General features: G+C 38.3%; 1 protein-coding gene and 2 pseudogenes across 4 annotated transcripts in view; 2 read left to right on the forward strand and 1 right to left on the reverse strand.

The window, feature by feature from the left end:
- The window catches only part of LOC149051659 (replication factor C subunit 1-like), a 232,892-nt gene that overhangs the window by 73,216 nt on the left and 135,007 nt on the right, over nt 1-24,669 (reverse strand). The window contains exon 1 of one of the 3 annotated variants that reach the window (XM_089185675.1): nt 10,959-11,089. The exons of 1 other annotated variant lie outside the window; for it this stretch is intronic. The gene's annotated coding sequence lies outside the window, so the exon portion shown is untranslated. Of the gene's footprint in view, nt 1-10,958; nt 11,090-24,669 lie in introns of those variants that run through there. One more of the 3 variants, XM_089185680.1, reaches the window with a different exon arrangement.
- LOC149051666 (uncharacterized) lies at nt 14,594-16,221 on the forward strand (annotated as a pseudogene).
- LOC149051667 (uncharacterized) lies at nt 16,360-19,543 on the forward strand (annotated as a pseudogene). The gene is made up of 2 exons (XR_016180259.1): nt 16,360-18,636; nt 19,163-19,543. The product of XR_016180259.1 is annotated as an uncharacterized LOC149051667 (transcript).

Raw genomic sequence — 24,669 nt, forward strand, 5'->3', positions numbered from 1 at the left:
TACAATTGAAAAAAAAACAGCCCACATGGAAGGTAAAACTGTCATGTTGATAAATCCGGTTGTAATGACGATATTGATACCTTTATATGTGAAGATATAAATGGTACATTTACAGCGTGCAGTGGAGATGTCACGTTTTGGAAACTGAACCATATTACCGTTATTATTACTATATATCGCGAATGTTACCATATCAAAAGAAACGTCGGGATTGTGTAATTTTTTTCAACCTCGAGCTTTTTTACAAACTTACAAAGAGATATTTGCTGATTTTGATATTGACGAGAGCTCTAATTATATACGTCACGTTATCTAGCTTTGTCACATGCTCGTCACGAGCTTCTGCCGCATAATCATCACGCGCAGTTAAACCTTTAACTCCAGTGATCTAATTGTTAATTCTCCCCTCTAGCTGCTACATGTTTCATTTCAAAGTAGATACAGAAATTTGGTGTTAGTTCAAAGATAACGAATTCTACCTGATAAAACTTTGAGTATTCTCATTGCCTGTTTGCTGGATAATGTATTGATATTACAAGGATAAGTTACAAGTTTTATCACTTCTAGGAGTTTAAGGCTTTAGGAAATTGCATCGCGTGCAGACTATTAAACCAGTCAAATGAGAGAAACCATTGTAATATCTTCACATCTGATAACAATAAACTGGGAAATTCGACTGAAATTAACCTCGATTGTTGTCAGCCGCAAGAAAAATAAGATTGTGATCTTTCATTATAAATAACATGAGCTCTACAGCACTAATCAGTTGCAGAATGAAAATTGATTTGTACTTGTTAAACTGTTATCCTCTGAATCCTTCTATTCTCCAGACGATGTCATTTGTTAATTCTACATGCCTGAAAATATCAAAAATAATATTTTGCTTTACAACAATTCGATGAAAAAATGAAGGTAACATATTCACGAGTTTGAAAGATGTAACCTCATCTAATGCCCAGTGTTGTGCTTGTATTTTTGTCTGTTTGTTTTTTTTTTTATTCTTTTTATGATTATCACTTGTTTACATGTTTCTCCATGGCGATTAATTATTTCTGTGATTTAAATTCAGCTCTTTCTCTTTCAGTGCAAAACATTCGCATCCGCAAAACCCTTTTCTTCTCTGAGCAGGACATGTTACACCCTGCCATAACTAAATCGATAAGGATGAATTTACATCGTGAGTTATATTGTACCAATACAATTTCTCTTCAAGTGATCAACTCAATATATCCCTCGTTCAATATGATACACATTTGTTTTTGGTCATCTTCCCATTAGCGTTACAGTTCTCTCAAATTTTCATCTTCCGCTCTCACCGTGACAACTTCAAAAAGTTTCTAAAAATATTAACGGTAAGCTTTTTTCTTGTAAATAACTCCCGCCAATTGCGCCCTAAATATTTTTACAATCAAAAGCGTAGGTGTCCGGTGTAATCACTAGAGGGAGGTACAAAGCTAAAGAAATCACATCAATAATATGTATTCTTTATGTAAATTTTTTCCAATTTTCTTGTCTTTCGATTATAGTATGCTACATATTTCTTCATTATCTTTCCTCACCTGAAGATTACTTGCAATAAATTTAACTCCAATAAAGTTCTTTTGCAAGAAAAATACTTGACTTCTCGTTGTATCTAGAGAAAAGCATAGTTAAATCGTTTCGCGTCTTGGAAAGAATTAAAGCGAATACCATATGTACTCTTCTTTAAAAAAAATATCCGAGGAAGATATTCAAATTTTTTTTAAATCTGTGTACTCCATGCATCTTTGTGTACAGAAACCCTCTGTGTATCTTATAAGAATTTTATGAATAAATTGTTACTGAACCAGTTGTCTTTAAGTTGGAAGAGAAATCTGAGGCCGTAGCTCTCTGTCTCTTTGAGCTCTAGAATTGTCAGCCGAGTTTGGATGCAGTAAGCGAGGCCATAAATAAATGTCTAACAGTTCGTACAGACAAGTGACGCACATGATACTGGAATCAGAAATGCCGCAGCTTCGTAAATCCCTCATGGGAAGATAAATAAGCTACCTCAAGGTCTGGTATGTTTATCTTCATGTCAGCATTGATATTTAATCTGTCGTTTAACCTGATCTGACGGATAGGGTTTTTCTTTTCGGTCGTCGGTTAAAAATGATTTTTTCCTTTGTCACGCAAGAGCTTGAAATTTCCTTTCTATCATTATGTATTTGAAGACATGAAACTTTCGACATTGATGATCTAAGCAGTATGCAGGATGATCCTTTATGTATCCATTGTATGTCATGGATCATTAACGAGAAATCTATAGCTGTGTGAGAACTTCAGATCGTAAAATCCGATGGTCTAAGATTCGATCTGCGTTCGTGACGAGATCGATATTTTTTTCATTCTTTTGTCTCATGTTTCAAATTATTTCTATTTGTATCTTAAGTCAATATCCGTTTATCTCATTCACTGAATTCGGTCGCTATTAACTTATTCTGTCCTCACCTTAACTCCTGTGAAAATGTGATTTGCCCCTGAAGTGTGTAACGAAACGGTGCACTTGGTAATACGAGCAGTATTGAAGAAGCTGAATATGAGCTCATCGAACTCGAAACAGAAAATCGTGTCATTGCTTATTTCGTGATCCATGATTCTATTTTGTAGCGATGCTGTTTCACTATTTATACGCCAAGTTTGGACAGGAACTCATATTACATTTTTTAACTTTTCATTTTCATTAATTCGGAGTGTAGCACAATGATATAAACATGCTATTTTTTTTAGTATACTTATTTTTTGCTGATGTGATGGTCGTTAAACCATCGCCTGCTTAGGGTGATCGAAGGGCACTGGACTGCCATACGAGAGGTCTTGACAGGACAGGGAAAAATGAGACACACACATACTGAACGCATAGTGAAGGAAATTTTCTTATTAAAGATGCAGGCGATTTGTCGGCCTGGAAACTTCACAAATTTTTTAAGGAAAAGTTGACCAATAGAGCTTTAATTCGACGGGTGAGTGAAAAGAAATGAAATAAGGCGAAATTTGGCAAAAAGTTATTGTATAGCGAATACGACCAAAAATACAAGGAAAAATGACATCTGAAATCTAATAAATTAACTACAGAGGAAAATCAGTTTAGTAAGACTGGAGAATTCATGAAGTATCTTTAATAATATCAAAGTCATTCCAAATATTACAGAAATTTGACAACCTGTCAGAAAGCCATCCATGGTTTTATTGTTCAGTGACTGAGAAATGTGTTCTTCCAAGGTCTTTTTGCTTCGTGTGTCACTGGCATTCATTTCAATGTACGTAAAACCCAGCTCTTCACAAACCAGGGTACATGTAGCTTTGTTGTTTTTCCAACTCCTGGGGAACCGGACAGAAGAGCTGCCATAAAGGACGACCCATCTTGGTCTTTGTTGTAAAAGAAAGCTGTGCAAAATAAAAAGGTTTAAAACTGTGATTCCACTACTAACATACTAACTACATGTATAAGTGACTGTCGAGTAAAATAAATTCATAAAAGTTCATAAGTTACAGCTGTTTAAAAAATTGTATGTCTGAATGTGGGAATTAAGAAACAATCTGGATTCAATGTGAAAGGTATTTAGCCAACAGCTAGACGACATTTGCATTACAACTCAATTTAAGGTCTTATGTAAAATATCTGTTGATTAAGGTTAGGTTCATCCACTGAACACTTTTACTTCAAACAGCTCACTAGTACTTCTTACTGTCTGCCATAAAATTCTTATGATTTGGATAATTTGGTATTGGATCAACTAATAATCCCCAGATTGATATTTTTCTACATTCTCATTACTTGTCTGATTGATATTGTATTGATATTGTAAGGAGAAATCCTGTCTTGGTCACTCATGTGAGATAAAGGGTTGGATGTAAAGTCAGCACAAGAGCCACAGGTCTAACCTTGCCTATGCTTACTTAATTTCAGTAGCATCAGGTGACTAGGAGAATTGCTACTCCCCCCCCCCCCCAGAAAGGTCCCCTATCTGGTTACAACCCAAACTTTTTCATCTGCTTTCTCCAACAGTTTGCCTGAACCGTTTGCATACTTGCCTGAAGAGAAGTTACATGTACATGTATTTGAGGGAAAAGCATCTTGACAATCAATGTGTGCTCACATTTAGAGGCTAGTTTCTTTCTATTCTTTTCCCAGTCTCTCAGCCAGTTCATCAGCTTTCTCATGTTGCTCTTATCACCATGCTGACCAATAATCTGCTTCACTGCCCAAGGCTGATATTTGTCTACCCATAACAGACTTGGTTCTTCTGCACAAAAAAAAATTACCTTTACTGTTAAAATCTTGTTTAGATTAAAAAAATAAAGCAACAAAAAACAAAAAAACTGTACTTTCTTGCAACTCAATTTAAGTAACACAAACAAGTCTACAGGTGGAAGTACAGTAAAATGATCCAACAGATGAACCTAAAGGTGGAATTTAAGGTGGTGGTAAAACTGACGTGTGGGTGACTGTACAGAGGAGAACAAGGAGAATAAGTGACAGATAGAAAGACAGTAATTGGAAGAATGAACATAAGTAAAAGAGCAGACAGACAGACAGACAAACTGAGTGACACCATAAGTTAAGTAGATGGAAGAAGGGAAATAAGGATGAACAAATTATGTTATCAGTTGCACACTAGCCTATGGCTCCTATGACATTTTACTGGTACATGTATATCACACACATGCACATCAGTAACTTTAATGCAAAGTCATGTACAGTACTTGTATGCACACAAGAAAAATTATATTCACTAAGTGTACACAAAAGAGCAGACAGACAGACTGAGTGACAACGTAAATTAAGTAGATGGAAGAAGGGAAATGAGGATTAACAAATTATGTGATCAGTTGCACAAAAAAAAACAACAACAAAAACAACAACAAAAACAACAACAAAAACAACAACAAAAACAACAACAACAAAGAAATCACAGGTTTCTTGCCAAGTAATGTTTAGCTATTCAAGGAAGGAAATACAACCTTAAACCAGTTAAAAAGGTCTTTTAACAAAGAAGCATTTAATGAACTCCACAGTTTAAGTTTATGCTCATGGAAAAAAAACTCTTTTAGAAGCCAACAACAAAAAGAAAATTTTTCAGTTCTTGTTAGTTTGCTGTTCAATGAATCATGTTAATTTATGCAAATTTGTGACAAGTTTCCCAGGTGTATTTGCAGTAAGCTGCACCCGGATTTGTTATAAAAATTTAGGGAAAAGGTGCAGTGTATATGTTTATGTTCACAGTTCTTTTTTTTCCCTCTTTTGAGCTGTGCATTACAATATACCTTGGAAAGTTTACTCTTCAAGGATCCTGTCCCACAACAACTTGACTCTTTTTCTTGCTCACTGATTGGGTAACTTTTCCACCATATCTTTGAATCAAATCTGCTGCCTCCTCTCTCTCAATACTTTCCAAGATTCCTGTAATAACAAATGTCAATCCATTCAAACAGTTTTCCACTTCCTAAAAATTATATTATCAAGTGCATGCATAATTTAAGATATGCAGACAAATAATTAATTCTTCCCTTGAAGGCCTCTTAATACTCTCCAAACTGAAAAGTTATAAATGGTGAAAAATGAAAAAAAACTCTGTAGATACACCATAAACATTTCAGATCATTGTCAGCATCTGCACACCCACCCCTCCCCTAACTCAACAACCATCAACTGCTCACAAGTAAGGGTTAATGTTGACTTAGGGGAGGGGTAGGTAGGCAGTTTCTCAGATACTGACATTGAACCAACATTTGAACAACAACTGAGAGTAAAAGGATAAAATACATTTTTTTGTTTAACCCTTTAACTCCCATGAGTGACCAAGACAGAACTTCTCCTTACAATATCAATACAATATCATGCAGACAAGTGATGAGAATAAATAATCAAGCAGAGGATTATTAGTTGATCCAAGACCAAATTCTCCAAACTAACATTACAAGAATTGTATGACAGACAGTAAGGAGAATTACTATTGACATCTCGGAAGTAAAAGGGTTAATCAAAGCATGCATTTTACAATTTTTTTGCATAAACTGTATCTGCAGATTTTCCAAATAAGCCTTAATTCTAATAATCTTCATTTTCCTTTGTCTTGCATCTCTCATTAAAATTTGAAAGGATGGAAAACAAACCATAAAGAGCTTTGGGAGATAATAATAATTTAACTACCAGAAGAAATTAACATGTAACTTCTCCTGAGAATATCCATAGATTATCCAGCCAATAAGTAATGAGAATACTAAAACTCATCAGGTACATGTGGCTGTGTTATTAAATATCTAAGAGGCCAAAGGACTTTTCCCTTTAAGGGGGCCCATGGTGTAGTTTTTGCCAAAACTATTCCTCAATTGGTCACTACCCATTAATTTTGTGACATGGTATGTGTTCACTGTAGTTCATCCTGATATAACTATAGCAGATTGGCAGAGGGTCTACAAGGAATGCTTGACTAAGCCTAAAAATTAACATGTGATGCATGAATTTTACAGAAAGGCAAGGTATGGTGAGGTTTAAAGTTTTCCCTGTTCAATGCATGATGCATGAAGTAATACACAGGATGCCTGATTTTTTCTTTAAAAAAATATTGTGGACAAAACAAGAGTAGTTAGTTATTCACCTGTTTTCTCTTTTGGCAAATGTTTTCCTGGATTCCCTTTCAACTGGAGTAGAACCAAAGAAATCAAGTGCAGAAGTTGCTTTTTTCTCTTTAGGTAATGACTGAACTGAAGCAAGAATAACAATCCATGTGTTAAACATTTTAGTTCTACAACAATGTTACATTAAATTCACTCTTGATGGCTGTGTAACACTGTCTTTACTATTTTGCTGTTGGTTGTTTGTTTTTTGTTTTCAACCCTTAACAACTGAAACTCAGTATGTATATTCTCCATACTGTTCTCTATACATTTCCTTGGGTACTGACAAGGAGAATTTGTTTTACAATCAGGAGCTTAGTTGGTGATCATTTCCTTTACTCTCATGACCTTAATGTTTGATTCAAGGATGATATTGTAAGGAGAAATTAGATGCTGGTCACTGTTAGGGGTCAAAGGGTTAAATGTATCAGCATAAGAGCAGTGTCCTATGACAGATCTAACATTCTCAATGCCTGATGGAAGAGAGGAAAAAACAAACAAACAGACAACAGGCAAACAAAATTTAGCTGGATATGTTTAGGAGAAGTCAGATGCTTCTCTACAGCGATATCGTATGTTCTAAATGAACACCATGGTTTGGTGCTGAAATGTCAAATATAATGAAAGAGAATGATGAAAGATACCTCTTTTTAACATGCTGGACCTCTTTAGAAGCTACATGTACGTTTTCTGTCTGTTTGGCCGACTTTTTTAATTTCCTGAGCACAACTTCTTCCTCATCTGTAGAAACCACATCACAATGTAAGTCAAGGGCTATGATATTCAAACCTATTCAAGGCAGAGTGGTCTAATGGTAAGTGTGCTGAACCCAGGATGAAGTGGATGGATTTGTTTTCTTTGACAAGCAAATGCATGAGTAAGGTTAAAGATCAGGTGATGTAAAATCTGACCTCATTTTACCTCAAGCTCACCTCCAATATTTTCCCTATCCAGCCCTCCCACTCCATCAATAAAGAGAGTCCCCCAAAGCCTTTTGTAGAACTCAGTCACATAAAAATAGTAGGCCTTTTCATGCATCATGATAAATATTCATAATTCTTCCATGTTCAAATGAAATTCAAGATGATCACTTCTGAATATAAATAAAACCAAAAAAGAAAAAAAGAGAATTAAACCAAATTCACAAATTAAAATTTTCACTCTTTCTTACCCATTAACAAAGCTGTTAATCCTACAAGTTTGGCTCTTCGAAATAACCCAAAATTAGTCAATTAAATAAAATGGTTTGCCAATCACATTTAATTCATTTAATTCTTCATTCACAGGTTACGTTTAAATAAAGAAAAAATTGTTCACAAGGACATGGAAAGATCTTATCATCTTTAATCACAACTCACAAAACAAAAACAAAAAAATAACCAAAAAAAAAATTGAAATCATGATTCCCATGAAAATAAAATCTCCCAATCACCCTTCACGTAAAAAGTATAGGGCACCCTCAATAAGTGCACATCATTTCCTTACCTCAGAGTCCAAGCTGATTGGTCTTCTACTTTTCTTAGCTTTTGAACTCTCCTCCTTCTTTACTGATGTGGCTTTTCTGAAACAGAGATGAGTGAAAGAGAACAAGGTACTGAATACAACCTGACATCAGTATCCATATTCTCCATACTGTTCTCTATGCATATTCTAAGCTGCAGGAGAATTTGTTTAATAATCAAGAGCTTTGAAAGTTGGTGATCATTTCCTTGACTCTTGACTTAGGGCTGATATTAGGACCAAAGAGTTTCACTGAAACTGTATAAAATGGAACCAAATTCAAGAAGCAAATCACATACCTTATTTTTGGAGGAAAAGGATCTCCATCAGAATCTAACAGAGATGTAAGATTACTTCAGATATAAGGTCAGGTTATAATTGTGATGTTTTACAATATAATTATGTGAATCTTTTAACACAATGTTTTGATAATGATGCAAATTGCATTGGGAATTGACAAGGACACTGCATAGCATAACTACCAACTGGTGTAACAGTTTGTGTAGAGCCTCAAAATCTGTTCATGTTCACCACAAAACATTACCTGAGTCAATAATGTTTTTTCCTTTCTTCTTCCTCTTCTGATTTTCTTTAGATTTTTTTTTCTAGGCAGTGTCATCATCTTCACTGCTTGATAAACCCTGCCCAGTAAATTAACAATTACATATTTTCATTCACACAAATGTCAGATCAGCATGGTACAGTGACAACAAAGAACAAACAGAATTGGATAAGATCAAGGGGGGAGTTGTTCCTCGGAGCACAACTTTCTAACAAGACATTTTCTTTCAGCTCTGAAAATCAAGAGAAGACACCAGGTGTAGAAACTAATCCCCCTCTGCACAGCTATCCATATAATTTTAACTTTCACATGGATCATGCAAATGAAAAAGGTGTAAGCTCCAGTTAAAAGGTAATTGCAAGTATGTTCTTATGCCAGCTGTATTCCAAAATCGTCAGGTTAATTGCTCTTTCATCAAGTGACTCATGTTTGCTATGTTATTAGTATTGTCTATGTTATACATAATATTATTTCTTGTTATTTGTATTTCCTGTTACTTCCAATCTTGTAATTAGTCGTTCCGTTCTTGATGTATTATGTTTGTAATACTTTACTTTGAAACCTCTGGCAATGGCATGTAAATAGAAGAGTTCAGTCAAATTGTCAGGAAATTAAACTCCTCTAAAACTTATTGCTGGTGTGTTGGTTATACCAGGCTTGTGGAAAAAATAGTCTGGGTAAGGTGAAGTCTCAGGTTTCTTTATCAATTACCTTTCAAGTTAATCAACAATTTCATTTTCCCTTCAGTCTGGATAAATGAAAATTAACCAGTACTTGTCAAAATCGTGAAATAAGCATTAGTATTACATACTGCAACTGCTCTGCAGACTTAGTAAGCTGCAGTTTGAATAAATTAGTAGGGAATACTAATATCCAAGATATTTTGAACTTGAGTGAAATTTAGGTGGCAGTGTATCACAACACACTGTTTAACCCTTAAACTCTCAGACATAATTAACATGTAACTTCTCCCTAGAATATCCATATAATATCCAACAAAAGAGTAATGAAAAAGTTGTGATCTTGATCTAACAAAAAATTCCTATGACAAATGTGACCATGAAAGGCAAAACAGACACTAACAGTTATCTGTTCAAATGGGTAAACCGTTCGTTATCCATTCGAATGACTAAAAAAATCTGTTCAAAGCGTTCAACAAACCATTTGAATGGTTTGCATATAATGTCTGAAATAAATTACCATCTGTTCGAAGTATTGTGACTTCTGTTTGAATGTTCAAACAATTTATTCGCCCATTTGAATGGTCAGGTAAACCGTTTGAATGTTTCAAGGACCATTTGTTAACTGTTCGTCATCCATGCAGTTTGCCATTCAAACAGTTTTCTGTTAGAGTCCGTTCTGCCTTTCAGGATCACAACTGTACAAGGAAATGTGCAACAACTATAGGGGAGAATTAGCAAACAGATCTTGGGAATTTAATGACAAAGACAAAATTTCTTCATTTTACAATCCTGTTTAAGATGAAAAAAAAAAAAAAAAAAGGCAAAACACTGTAACTTATCAGCCTCACTCAGCTACCCTAACATACTCAGACAAACTATTGAAAATTACACCTACAAAGTTAGTTAACACACAGTACCACCCCATTCCTCACATTCCAGTCCAGAAAGATACCTTGGGTTAGATATATGTAGTGGAATGAAACTCTTGGTTAAAACATGTTGTAAATTATCCACCATGTGCTGAATTAAAGATTCAAGACAAAGGAAATTTAATTACCATGTATGGCAATAAATACCAATTTTGGCGAAATGAGGTGTTCTCCCGCCCCCCTCCCCGAGAAGATAGATGGGAATGTGAATTGCACCCGAGTATATAGACACACATGTACATGATGATCGATTCAGTCAGGCAGGGGCTGTGATATGGGCAGATCTTTTCTCCGTCACCTCTGAAGTCGAATTCCCTGATAACACAAATAGCTTTCTCTCTCAAATGCTACAACATTATCCATTACTTATGAATGAAGGGGTAAGTTTCTAAAGAAACTGTGGTGCTGCGTCGGTGGGAGAGTATAGAAGGTAATTTAGTGTTAACAACTGGGTTGAAAACGTAAATTAGCCACCGTAAAGAGTAAAAAAGCTGACGTTTCGAGCGTTAGCCCTTCGTCAGAGCGATTAGAGTAATAATCGCTCTGACGAAGGGCTAACGCTCGAAACGTCAGCTTTTTTACTCTTTACGGTGGCTAATTTACGTTTTCAACCCAGTTGTTAACACTATATTATCCATTACTTACCTTGGTTTTCGTTCGGCTCTTTCCTACATCTTGTTTCGATAATGACTTCGCAGTAGAATCTTTGCCGCGCTTGTTTTCTACTTTCTTTTTTCTACACTCTCCGACACTTCGAGCCATCTTTGAAAATCTCCTGTACTTTAGTCAGCGGTCAACCTACCTAGCTAGCTTCCAGACTCCTGCTATTTCTCTTCCGAGAAAGACAATAGGTCCTAAGATAAAAATAACCTAATTCTAATTCACGGAACCAAATGAAAGGAGCTGTCAGACAAGGGAGGTTGAACCACGTGCAGTTGCCCCAGTAGATTGCTTTGAAAACGGCAAATAGATCCACGGAGAACACTTCTTAGAGGTACGTACTCTGTTGTGGATGTCGATATTTTCATGAATGAATGCGCTCTAGATTCGCGCAGCTCGTTCTGCGATTTGGTTGTTTCGTTGTGTTGTCGTCTCCTTCAGCTATATTGTTTGTTTATTGAAAAATATTCAAATTCGCAGCATGAAATTTGCAAAAAGTTATTTGAATTTATATTTTATACGCTGTCATTCAAAACAATATCATGTAATATGAAAAGACTCTATAGAAAAAAAAATACGTATGAAAGTTCTACCGATTGGACTTAGATAGAGCAAATGTGGTCGTGCTACGATTAGTGCGCATTTCCCTAAACTTAAAATTACACTGGTTTGTAAATGTTATCTGCTTGACTGGTCGCAAATGATGGAGTTTATACGCAGAATTGCATACAACTGAGTTCAAGAGTTAACGTTTGTAACACTGTCCTTGCGCCTGTCTTTCAAAGATCTGATGTCATACAATGCATTCAGTCTCAATTGTAAAACTAGAATCGATCATATCTCCGGAATTTTTTTTAGCGCTTACTGTAATTTGCCAAACGAAACGAAACGAAACGAACTGAAAATATGAACATCTCCGTGGTGTTCTTGGCTGAATCTTCACTACGAAGAGATCAATCTTTTATATTTATAGGAAGGACTGCACCGTTTCGCCATAAAATGCAAATCTATAATTCAAATTAAAATCCCGTGAGGCTGCAGCTGTACAATTTCCAAGGTGTCAAGCATCGATGTTCGTAGTCGATGAATAATTCGATTGCGTGACGTCAGACACCGTCCCTGAAAAATATCGCGTGACTAAAGTTGGTTTGCAGCATGTTTCTGGTCGAGTTTTTTTTTGGCGGTTTTGCGGGTTTGCAGTTGTGGATGATTTTTTCGACAGCTTTGAGGTTTCTAATGGACCCTCTCATCCTTCCGTACAGTGGAGTTCCACACGGATTCTTGCTTTGCAAATTGATAATCTCTCTTTCTAAAATTACAGATCTTCCTTTTCGTTCTGTTCCGTGTCTTAAATTGGAGTAGGCCATGTTTAGTTATTTCTTTTGAAATTGTATGAGGAATTCTTTTAATTTTTTATTTTTAATTTTTCTTTTATCTTTCTTGAAATAAGTACTGTTGTCTTTCTCACTTCACACTTGAATTTGGAACTGAAAGTGAGGGGAATGTGGGCTGAAAGTTGGGGTGTCTGTGTCAGACAGCTTGATCCTGCCTTTGTCTGTATTATCATGTATTAACCCTTTAACTCCCAGAAGTGATTACGTCTCATGTTTCTCCCTACACTTCTTTCGTGCTCTAGCCGCTTCCTGCGTGCTTTATAACAGAACAGAGCACAGTCAAGGCTTCTCTATTTGTTAAACAAGGCCAGATGACCACACTGGGAGCCACATTTGTTACTCTTTGTTGAAGTCTGTAAGTTGTTTTACTCTTTAACTCTCAAGATCTGATTATTAATTAATTCTCCCCTCTAGATGCTGCATATTTGTATATTCATCAGTTACGAGAAATCATCTGTTAAATCAAGAAAACATCTTCTACCTGAGAAGTCTGGGTATTCTCATCACCTGTTTGCAGGATAACGTAAGGATATTATAGGGAGAAGCTACCTGTTAATCATTTCTGGGAGTTAAAGGGTTAATGTCCCCTGCTTATAACCAGTACAGAGAAGATGTAGGAGAGTATGGGGCCTATGGTTTATCATCCTTAGCCAAGAGGACTAGAACGTCTAACCATTTGCAGATGTTAAATCAAAGGCAGCACATTCCCCTCAGTTATTTTAAGACCCTGAGTGTTGTTGTGGTCTGGGGCTTGAACCCTCAACTACCAACACAGCCTTAACACCTTCACTATCTAAAAAGAAATGACAAGGACACATCCAAACTGATCGCTAGATACTTTAATCTCCCTAATCATTCTGGGCGGCATATGGCACTTTGTGGCCTTTCCCTACATCTAGGTAGTTTGAAGGGTCGCAAAAAACTTCAGAACAAAAGTTATCTCTCAAATAGGCACTCTTAAACCCCACGGTATCAACAACTAATTTATTCTTGTTTTCTCATCACCATATTCCCACCAATAGCATAGCTCCATTTTCTGCCTATAAATACACACACACAACCCACAGTTTCTCCAACTGCTCTGATGAAGGACTATTGCACGCAAAACGTCAGCTTTTAACCTCTATAAAGTGGCTTATTTCCATTATCAACTCAACTCAGTCAATAATACTAAATCACCCAGTTATACTCTCCCACCGACGCAGCACCACAGTTTCTATACAAATTTACCCCCTTTACCTGCACAGCAGTCCAGCACTCAACATGAGCTAGCAGAAAAAAAAATTAATTCCTCTGTTTTAATTAGTTTTTGAGATTATTGTCACTGTTCTTGTGTACAGGATCCTGTTCTACCCATTTTTTGCCTGTCTGACAACTGACAACAGACTGGTTGGGTCCTTACTGGGTTTTCTTTATGTTACAATCAGGTGAGCTAGCTATTACTTTGTTTATGAATACCAATTTAATCAGATGGTGAGTTTGTTTTTTAATTATCAAATACAGTTCTCAGAACTCTACAATTGCCAATACTTAATTCAAATATTACTCTAATTTGGAATATTACTCTTGGCTTTTAAAGAAGTGATGTTTGTGTTAATTTGGACCATGTTTTGTACACATGTCCTGGTAAATAGGGAACACAGCATGGCTTACATGTGAAACAATAGCCTAATTTGGTTCTCTCTGCTTAATTAACCCTATCAGCCCCAAGGGTAGTCGGCATGTAAGTTCTCCCTCCAGTAATATTGCTGAATCATTCATTAAGAACATAAGAATAACAAAAAGATTGCCAACTCAAGACACTCTGATTACAATATGAATTCTTCTCATCAGCACCAATGGAAATTTATCGTGAAGAGTCTAGAGAATATGGATATTGATCTTAACCCTTTAACTCCCATAAGTCAGGGTCGGCCAGGGTTTTTGGGTATTCGGTATTCAGGGGCGTTTTAAATCGGGTATACGGTATATTGCAGCTTAAATATGGGTATTCAGTATATCACTTTCTTTGAATTTCAGGTATAAAGTATTCAAAGCTTCGATTATTTTTGGGTATATTTGGAGGAATTTGGGGTATTTTGGGGTATTTTGTCGATTTTTTTTCGGGTATATTGGTATTCCACTACCCCCCCTGGCCGACCCTGATAAGTGACCAAGAGAGAATTTCTCGTAATAGTGTAGTTTGATCGTCTGGGTGAGTAGTCCTGAGAAGGACTGTTGTCGGTAGTGGTGACTGACGTTTCGACAACCCAAGCAGAAGTCATCTTCAGAGTCAAGTGAATAGTTGTTGTCTGTCGAATGTTCTTAGTCCGGTTTGTATAAACTGATTGGTCGGTTTTTCCGCGATGTTATTGGCTGTAAGACTCAAGTGGCGTAGGTCGGTCGTGATTAGTCAGTCTCGATCCGTTAGTAAAGTTAGGTCGTTCTGTTTGGTTCGTTTGTAATGTTAGTGTCATGTTTGTATGGTGCCGGTAGTGGTTGACACCTGTTAAGGGGAGTCAGTTCCAAGTTAGTAAACCAGCTTTCCAGAGTCAGTCGTTAAAAGTAGTTGGTGTTGTAGGTTAGGCATTGCGCAGAGTCCCAGTTAATAGTGTGGTTCGTAAGTCGGTGTTGTTCAGCAATGTGACTGTTGACATCGCCTTTCCTCGTCGCTCGTTTGTGCTCAGTCAGTCTGGTTGTGAGGTTTCTGCCAGTCTCACTGATGTAGGAGGCGTGCCAGTCGGAGCAGTTGATCTTATAAACTGGTCCCTGTCTCTTCCTCGGTTCGTCTTGGTCTTTGACGTTAGTCAGTAACTGACGTAGTGTTGTAATGGGTTTGTGAGCGACGCGGATATTGAATGGTTGTAGGATGCGCGAGATGTTCTCAGATATGCCCTTTATGGGCGGTATAGTTGCTTTAGTCGTAGGAGTTGTGTTGTCGTTAGCTTCGGTAGTAGTAGTTAAGGTCGGTGAGTGTTTCGTCGGACGGAGTATTCGTTATAGTTCTTGGAAAAAACACGGTCAAGGTACTTGTTCTCGTCAGATAATATAAAAATATCTGCGGTACGTAGTTTAGCAGATATTTGTTTTTTGCACGTTCTGTATTTGGTATTCTTAGTGTATTATACAATCAGGTGTTTCAGTTACGCGGTACGCGTTAATTGCGTGTCGTATGTATAGCTGCATGTTGTCAGTTCGTGATCTTCCTTCGGGTCTGCTAACGCTACACGCTACTCCACTGTTCTTTAGCATGAGCGACTCTGAGGAAGCTAGGGTACGTTCTAGTCGGAACGATGGAGTTTTAGATCCTTCTGTTGGTGCTGCTATACAGTCTGCCGTTTCTGAATCGATGGATTCTTTGACCGATAACCTCACTAAGGTAACATATTGAATCTTGGCTTAGTGATTTCGCGAAGCGATTTTCCGAGGAGAACAGCTCTTCCGTTGAACAAGCAGTCAATAGAGCTCGGCGCGAACAATATACCTGCAAAAGGGAAGGAAACCAGCAGCAGTTGGATCATTCCCTCCAGGTGGTGGATAAACTAGATGAAGGATCCGACGCTCTGAAGTAGAAATTGTACGAGAAAGTTAAAGTTGCTCTGGAGTCAGGTACTGAGTTAGTTTCCAAGCGTGTTAAAGCCATTAAGCCATCTGACAAGAGCGAATTTGGATGGGCGACCGTTAACGAATATTTGTCCGACGAACTCACCTCTGACTCTGACGACGAGAAGAGAATTTACAGGGCCGAGAGGAGAGCCGGGAGAAAAATCAGTAAAGAGAAGCGTCGTCTTGTCCGTCACGGACGGTTCTGACGAGAAAGGAAGTGATTCCTCTTCTGTACTCCGCGCGGCTTCTTCGTCGAGATTCTCGTCTAAGGATTTGGCTTCTCGTTCGGAAGCTAGACCAGCTCGTCGTTTGGGTCCTTGTTTTCAGATAAGTAGCCTACTCTTTCTCGTTAGACTGGCTTTGTTTTTACCTCGTCGATTATGGCGTTACAATCAGGCCAATTAATCAAATATTCTCCATGAATTGCCGTTTTGCTGTATGTCGTTCTATAGACAAGGTTAGTGCAGAATATCAAAATACCTGCTGTACGTAGTTTAGCAGATATTTGTTTTCTGCACGTTCTGTATTTGGCAGTCTTATTGTGTTAGACAATTAGGTGTTTCACTTACGCAATACGCGTTAATTGCGTGTCGCATATAGAGCTGTTATCAGTTAGTAATCTTCTTTCGGGTCTGCTAACGCTACACGCTACTCCACTGTTCTTTTATTTTTATGCTGTGATTTTTATTTTCATGCAATTGTGTGTTCCCCTTTTTTCAGTGTGGAGGTTTTGGTCATTTGAGCTTGACATGCACCAAACCTGCGGACACTTCAAAGAGTAGCGCTCGCCGTGATTGACTAGAGGGCGGTTTGTTGACCACTGATAATGCTGATGCCCAGCAAGTTGAGTGCGATTTTTTAGATTTATTGTCTTCCTGTAGCGACGAATTCAGTGTTAAAGGCGGTAGCAATGGCGTCAAAGGTCGCTTGAAGTCCTTGCTTAACTTCTGGGTTGAAGCATTAGATGCTTCAGATTTCGTGCTTGACATGATTAGGCGTGGTTACAGGTTACCTTTTGCCCAGTATCCCTCACAGTGCTTTCTAAAGAACAACAGATCTGCGCTTCAGCATCCAGAATTTGTGGCTGAAGCAATTACCGAGCTTCTTAGTAATGGTTGTATTGTTAAGCATGTCGTTCCTCCGTTCTGGTGAATCCTTTAACAGTCGCGGAAGGAGAGAAGTTGCGTCTTGTTATTGATCTTAGGCGCGTCAACAATTGTCTAGTTAAACCCAAATTCAAATATGAAGACTTGCGCTCGCTATGCCAAGTTCTGGATGAAGGACACTGGTTTTTCACGTGGGACCTTAAGTCAGGCCATCTTCATGTTGATATTTGTCTTGATCACCAAAAGTATCTCGGTTTTGCTTGGCCTTTTTCCGGCGTTGTTAGATATTTAACCTTTGCAGTTCTTCCTTTCGGCCTTAGTAGTGCCAGCTTTTGTTTCACTAAGTTAATGCGCCCGTTAGTTAGACGCTGGCGTTCTATAGGGCACACCAGTTTCCTTTATCTAGACGACGGCTTCGGCAGTCAACCTGATAAGTGTTCCACCACGGCAGCAAACTTAATTCAACGCAAAGAGCTTTCTTCATCTGGTCTTCTTTGTAACAAGGAAAAGTCGCACTGGACCCCAAGGCAAATTGGCGAGTGACTCGGTTTCGTGATCGATTCTATTTCATTGTCATTCGGAATTCCAGAGAAGAAAGTTTCCAAACGTAAGGGCTTGTTGGATTCTGCGATTCAAGCAGGGTACTCTTCATTCCGTGAGTTAGCGAGAATCGCTGGTACTATCATTTCAGTTACTTTGGCAGTCGGCCCAATTTCTCGTCTTTTGACCGGGCAGATGTACTTCGCCATTGAAACCAGGTCAGCATGGGACAACACCATTCATTTTTCTCCCAGTCTTCTACTCGAGCTCAAATTTTGGTGCTGCAACATCGATTGCCTCAACGGTTATTCTATAAGGCCACCATTAGCAACCCATACCGTTGTGTTTTCCGACGCGAGTGATGTAGCCTTCGGAGGCTTTTCACCTTCTCTAGACGGCACCATTGTCAGCGGCATGTGGGAACCCGTGGATATCGGCCAAAGTTCTACGTTCCGCGAACTGAAAGCTATTTATTTCTTATTGCTTTCCTACGTTGCTTAATTGAAACACAAGAGAGTTAATATCATTACTGATAATCAGGGCGCCGCCAGAATTGTTGCTATCGGAAGCTCCAAAATTAATCTCCAGGCTCTGGCCATAGACGCTTTTAATCTCTGTCTTGTTAACAGCATCATTCTGGAAGCGCAATGGATCCCAAGGTCGCTTAATGAAAGGGGAGATCTTCTCAGCAGATTTGTTGACAAAGATGACTGGTCCGTCAACCCTTCTGTATTTCGTGTGATTGACGCCAAATGGGGCCCTCCCACAATCGATCGGTTTGCGTCGCATTACAACGCCCAGGTTCCTAGGTTCAATTCTAAATTTTCCTCCCCCGGCTGCAGCGGCGTTGACGCCTTGGCCTAGGATTGGCGAGACGAGAACAATTGGGTCTGCCCTCCTGTGAGTGCCATCGTCCCTTCTGTTAGAGCTCTCTCGTCGTGCTCTGGTTACGGCACTCTGATCGTTCCACAGTGGCCTTCGGCTTATTTTTGGCCCTTTTTGCATGACAGCTCTTCTCCGTTCAAGTCTTTTGTTAAGGTTGTGTTTGAGCTTCTTTGTATAGAAGACCTCTTGTTGGAAGGTCCCGGCCAGAGGCAAACTTACGAGGCGCGTCCCTCGGTTTTCAGTGGTTGCCCGAGATTCAGAATGTTAGCCTTACGAGTATTTTTAGGTGAGCTTTTGTCATCCTTGTTTACCATACATGTCTCTTTTCTTTCAGCTCTGCTCCTCACCTTGTCGTTGCTGATCTTTTAGTCTAACCTCGTTGTGTTTTGTCTGATTTGGCAGTGTCATTTTGGTCATTAGTTTGACCTCCGTTTGTTTTGAACCTTTTGCCTGATTTGGCATCGTCGTTTTGACGGTACGTGTTCTGGGCTAAATTGTTTTTACGTCGCGTTTGCTATTTTATTGTGTTTTGCCTGATTTGGCAGTATCTCTTGGGCCGTTTTGATGGTTTTTGTGGCATCCCATTTTCTGTTTGTATTATGTATCTCTTTTTTATGTTATTCTACCTTTTGTTTTTTGCTTACTTTTATTTTATTTTATTTTATTTTATTTCTTGCAGACGTTCTGCAATCGGGGATTTGGCGTAACGCAAATTCTCTGGTCGATCTATCTTTGCGTAAATGGTGAAACAGAGAATTAACTCTGAAGTGTAAATTAAAGTGCTATTTAAACCCATGAATAACCCACAGGGCGTTAGCCCTAATAAAGGGAAACAGGGAACCACACGAGGCAAAGAAAAAATCTTTTGACCTCGGTGGGAATCGAACCCACGACCTCCGGATTAGATCTACCGTTACTCTGCCGACTGAGCTACGAGGTCTCACAGAGAAAGTCGGGGACGATTTAGGATGGTGAATCGCGGCGAAGAGAAAGTAAGGGTACACATGAATGTTGTGCCGCGTAGCACTGGGAACACAAATGGTGAAACAGAGAATTAACTCTGAAGTGTAAACTATTCATGGGTTTAAATAGCACTTTAATTTACACTTCAGAGTTAATTCTCTGTTTCACCATTTGTGTTCCCAGTGCTACGCGGCACAACATTCATGTGTACCCTTACTATCTTAGCGTAGGCTTGTTCCAACCTTCTCCATTTACAGTTGGAGTCCAGGGCTCCTTCCACCGAGCAGAAATACAGATCTGGCTGGCTGAAGTGGCGTAAATGGGCAGCTCCTAAGATTGGCGGGAGGGCCATACATCCCTCCTAGCAAGGTCTCATAAGGTTACTCGCCCGGTTTCTATTACAGAGAGGTTACTCAAGCTTCTTCCTTCATCTACTGAGTCATCCTCCCCACTCGTTGGAGGAATTGTTTAATCTAAGTCTAAGGAGTATTTTCATGCTACTAAAGGCGTTTCGTACACGACGCTTAGAGAGGAATTTAGGAAATACGTTAAGCCATTTGTAGATGACATCACTAGTTATGGCACGCATAGTATCAAGTCTGGCGCCGCTTGAAATCCTGCGTGTAGGAGTATTTCTGCTGATCTGCTGGACACGCACGCGGGCTGGAAATGTGCCATTTCAAAGAACAGGCACATTAAGCACACTGTTAATGATCGCTTAAAAGTTGCTCGATCTATTGCTCTTTAGTTTCGGATTTCGTTTGCTTACGATAAATTATTTAATTAGTAGTCTTGGCGGGGGACTAAGTCGTGCCTGGCCCTCCTCAGATTTCCTATCCGTTTTTTCCACAGGGTTTGCCCCCCCCTGGCACGGCTTTCTCTAGTTTACATTTTCAGTCTCTCTTTTTGTAGATGTTATTATTATCTGCTTTAATAAAGTGGCGTTATGGTGTTACACTCAGGCCATAATCCAATATTCTCCATGAATTTCTGTTGTGCTGCATGTCGTTCTATAGACTAGGTTAGTGCAGAAGCTGTCTGTCGTGTTGCATACTAGTTGCGCTCGTCGCGTGAGAGTCCTGATAGTTGTGGCTTTGTGTGATGTCGGGTTGCAGAATGACTCGTCTACTAATCTGTAAGTATGTGTCGGTTTCCTGTAAACTGCTCTCCGTAGTGAGTTGTCGTCAGGGCTTACCACATCAGGGCTTTAGATAGATTGTCGAAACGTCAGTCACCACTACCGACAACAGTCCTTCTTAGGACTACACTCACCCGAACGATCAAACTACACTATTACATGTTACCCCCGGGTTAACACCATTTACTGTACAGAATTTCTCCACACTCAACGAAATATTTTCCAAAAGAACCCTAATGAGTTAGTGCTGTAATTACGGCAAGATCCTCCGTGAACTGAACAAATTTTGAGCGAGTAAATGGTAGTCGAAACAGACTGAGGTAATGCAAATTAAAGAGAGGCTTCACCGAAATATTTTTTATTTGTGTATTGAAAAAAGTGATTTAAAAGGCTTCTATAAAAAAACTTTGAAACATTTGTTTCACAAGTATCTGTCACAGTCTGACACCTGTCAATTAGAGGGCGCGTAAGAAAAAAGGACAACAACAACAACGGCGCTGGTTTGGCAAATAAACTTACGTGAAAGTGATTGTAATTAAATTTAAAAGTATATTTTGAAGTTATGGGAGTTTGCTCGTTTGTTTAGTGCAATCACGCGAGTAACTCTGGTCTTTCATCAAAAGGGGAATTTTAATGCAGCTTTTTATTGCTGAATTCCTTCGTATTCTGTTGTGAAATTACGGAAGCGACTGTCCGATTTGAACGCACTTGCAACGACTTACCGAAAGCGTATTTAAAGTATAGAAGACTTCGCTCACTGGTTTTTAATGAACAACTTGTTTGAGAGATTCAGATATATGATAAATGAAATTTCCACTAATAATTTCAATTGTAAAGAAATACCTCACCTTTTAACTTTCTGAGCTTCTTCTACTGAAGGTTTAGGTTAGTCACAAATGGTTTTTAGGCCGCGCGTCAACCCTTTTAATGACATACTTGCTACCAAAATTTATTTCAAAACCAATTTTTAGCTGGCAACCAAAGTGATTTGAGAGAGATAAATTGAAGATCAATAAGTTGTTAATCGGCTTGATTTTCTGTCAAATAATTTGCTTAAAAATACTGCCCAGCTGGCAAAACGAAATGTATTTACGAAAAATAGCAACAAAGTTAGGCATGTAGTGCGGGGCTTGCGCAAGCGATACCGTAACAGTGGGCAGAGATAGGAAAATCCGGATCGCACTAATGGCCAGTAAGATTACAGGATTCGTTACATTTCCCTCTGAGAAAGACAAAAAATAAATACAGTTCTTTCGAGAAAGGCTGTCGGAAGAAAGCATGTCGGAAGTGCAAGGGATAACCCCGGGTAGCTTTTATGTCATGGTTAGACTTGACCTCAGGATTTCAGGGAAAGTTAAGAAAATGTTAATTTAAGGACGAGGCATCATGGGTTTGATTAACCTATTTTATTTAAAACACTGAATTTAAATTCTAAACTGTATGAAAACGAAAAAAAGAACAAACTAACACTAATTAATTTATCCTTACTTTTTATGTCCGTATTAATTACCGTTACCCAGATAATCTTTTGAGATTGTCGCGTGCACTTTAAATTTTTGCTCTTTTTTTCCGACAAACTTTCCGGTAACAACTTTATAAGGTTAACTGTGTATCTCCAGTTGGACATTTATGATAACTTGCATTCACATTTAATTTACGTTTTTTCTAAGTCTGTTCAGGTGGGAGAGGAAGAAGGAAGTGTAGGGGGCGGGGGAGGTGCAGCTCAACGAGGAACTAATTGATATTATAAAATAATTCAAATAGTAGGTGCGCTCTGATTGGCCATAAAACCATTTTACATAAGCGTACGTAAACACGGTTTTCGTTCCTCTTTCATTAGTTATTTTATAAAAGAAATTCAAAATGGTTTCCGTGTTTACATAGCCTGATGTAAACACGCGGGAGGTTGGAAGAACACGAGATAAGCGTAGGAAACCACGACGCGAAGCGGAGTGGTTTCCAGCTTATCGACATCAGGCTATGTAAACACGGAAACCATTTTACATTTCTTCATTCAAAAACTCAACTACCAAAATTACATAAATTCTCGAACTTTAACTACATAGTATGAGAAAAAAGATTCTTCCCCTTCCTTGTTAATGTTTTCTTACTGTTTCACATTGATATACCAAGGTATGTTTTTCGCGCACAAAAAACTCATAAAAAAACATTGAACAAGATGAAAGGGGCAGTAAGAGAAGTAGATTGAAATTTTTCATTCAGTTTAGACACTTAAGTTGGCGATTTCTTTCGCACTTTGTCAGATAATCAAAGCTCCCCTGTTGGGATCTCTATTCCCTGTAAATTACTCTTCATCCCGCGCTTGTTACCAAACTAGTAACGTCTCTGGCAAGGATCCTCTCCTGCTTTCGCTATTCGATAACCATATCTAAATAATCAATTTATTCCAATTGTATTCTTCAGCTCAACACCTTGATACTCGTTCGAGTCATAAAGGAGATGACCAATTTGTTGCAGCTAACTGGGGAAGACAACCATTTTCAGCAAATACGGTAAGATTCACAACATAAAACTAAAACAAAATAGTGGAAGAGGCAGCCATGTCCTCCTGTGAGGCTCTATTCGCCTAACTTCCTCATTCCTTAATCAGTAAGGCCTTACGATATCTAAAAATGAAAATTCATTGTCAAAGGAAAATGAATGAATGTTTTCTTTTAACTCCGAGAATGGGTGTCGAAACATGGGTGGGGATGATTCCCCTGCTGGGTGTCACGTGGCTATTCGGTCTCCTCTCGCCTGTACATAAAGCTTTCGCTTACATCTTCACCATACGTAACTCTTCTCAGGTCAGTGTTCGATGGTAACTGTCAAAATTATTCAGTCTCTATCATTATTTTACTTTCTAACCAAGTGAAACACCATTACGATGGTCACATGATATTTTTTGGAAGTTTAAAAACAACAATTCTGTTAACTATGCAAGAGAAGACAAACTTCTTTTTTTAATTATAAAATATGCAATTCTCTTTCCCTCTTGGAAATCTTAATAGATATTTTGTCTAATTTGTTTGCATATTGTAAAAATTAATGATCTTGAAATCATGTTTATGCTGCAGGGTTTCTCTCTACACTGCATACGAAACACTCAGGTAAGAAAAATAAACAAACTAATTGTTAACTCCATATCATCAAGTTTTAGTGTCTCGATAGATATCCGAGTACTTGTGCTAAGAACCGTGTTTCGCGTCGCTCGTCTATCTGCAGATCAGAGAGCGTTTCACAAGAAAGATGAACATCGTTTTTCGATCTTCTATAAAGAACAACTATACAAGGAAGAGCTCACAGGTCAATCCAAGTGAGGTTGGGGATGTATGTGTAGTTAAATTGCAGTCTTGTGCTGAGTTTTAATCGAAATCGCACCTAACTTAAATAACTGGATCCAGCCAACCGGAAATGACAGTCAATTACTTAGTACAATCACTTAGTTAACAGCAATAAGTCGGTTACGATCGATCTGACTTGCGGTCTTTCTTTTCGTTATTGTTTAAGCACTCAACTGGTCGTAATTGTACTCTATTTTCTTTACTGGATCTTTTTCTGGATCAGTTACATGTAGCCATTATTTTTCGCATTCCTAAAATGAGGAGTATCGTTTTAAATCGAAAACACATCGATTAATTTGGAATTGAATTGGCGCAATGTTAGCCTTAAATGGCATAAACCAAGAGATTATAAACTATTCGGCACACATTATTAAACAACGATTAAAGAACTTTTACACAGAGTATACAATTTATAGGAAAAAGCTTAGCGATAGAAACGCAGAATATTTCGATGGGCCTGGTTTTCAAATATCATTACAGTGAAACTTAGCATTGCAGAGGAATTTCAATGAGGGAGAGAAGGAGTCCATTATGTAGATGTGCTTAACAGTTTATAATAATCTAATTTGCGTCATACCCATTTATAAATAAACATGGTGACGAAGCGTGCGATTATGACGGAAGAAGTTAAAATAAGAATTATTCTGAAGTAAACAAGCACTTTCCTCTCTACACTGCTCAAATACGATAGGTCAAAACGCTTCAAGCTTCGATCGACCTAATATATCGCAGCTAAGACGA

Source organism: Pocillopora damicornis, chromosome 1, assembly GCF_964200805.1.
Source record: "Pocillopora damicornis chromosome 1, jaPocDami1.2, whole genome shotgun sequence".
NCBI classification, from domain to species: domain Eukaryota; kingdom Metazoa; phylum Cnidaria; class Anthozoa; order Scleractinia; family Pocilloporidae; genus Pocillopora; species Pocillopora damicornis.